This window comes from Sinocyclocheilus rhinocerous, unplaced genomic scaffold, assembly GCF_001515625.1.
Source record: "Sinocyclocheilus rhinocerous isolate Xijiao unplaced genomic scaffold, SAMN03320098_v1.1 scaffold809, whole genome shotgun sequence".
NCBI classification, from domain to species: domain Eukaryota; kingdom Metazoa; phylum Chordata; class Actinopteri; order Cypriniformes; family Cyprinidae; genus Sinocyclocheilus; species Sinocyclocheilus rhinocerous.
This window is the reverse complement of record NW_015652299.1, coordinates 800,096-800,553: the sequence shown is the minus strand read 5'-3', so window position 1 is coordinate 800,553 and position 458 is coordinate 800,096. Positions and strand designations below refer to the sequence as shown.

At 40.0% G+C, this 458-nt stretch overlaps 1 protein-coding gene across 2 annotated transcripts in view; it reads left to right on the top strand.

The window, feature by feature from the left end:
- The window catches only part of LOC107714534 (PR domain zinc finger protein 10-like), a 25,355-nt gene that overhangs the window by 3,766 nt on the left and 21,131 nt on the right, over positions 1-458 (top strand). The gene's annotated exons all lie outside the window — the stretch shown is intronic.

The window sequence follows — 458 nt, the reverse complement described above, 5'->3', positions numbered from 1 at the left end:
CAGTAACTTTGTTTTGGTAAGCCTTTTTCTGCAAGCGTCTGAAAAACGAGCGCGTCTGATTTCGCTCCCTTGGTGACGTGGCAAAGGGATCTCATTATAATATTACCGCCCCTTAATCTGTAAGTTTACACCCATGTCATTTAATTTCGCAAGTGACAACGGTGTACTAGCTCTAATGCCATGGCGAAAGTTTTAGCAAAACATGCGCATAACACTAAGCCAAACATATGTACAACCATACACACACACATATATATATATATATATATATTTATACATACACATTTATAAATTCAATATATATTATTATTTCGGATGAGACGTTAAACCGAGGTCCTGACTCTATGGGGTCATTAAAAATCCCAGGATGTCCTTTGAAAAGAGTAGGGGTGTAACCCAGGCATCCTGGCCAAATTTGCCCATTGGCCTCTGACCATCATGGCCTCCTAATCATCCCC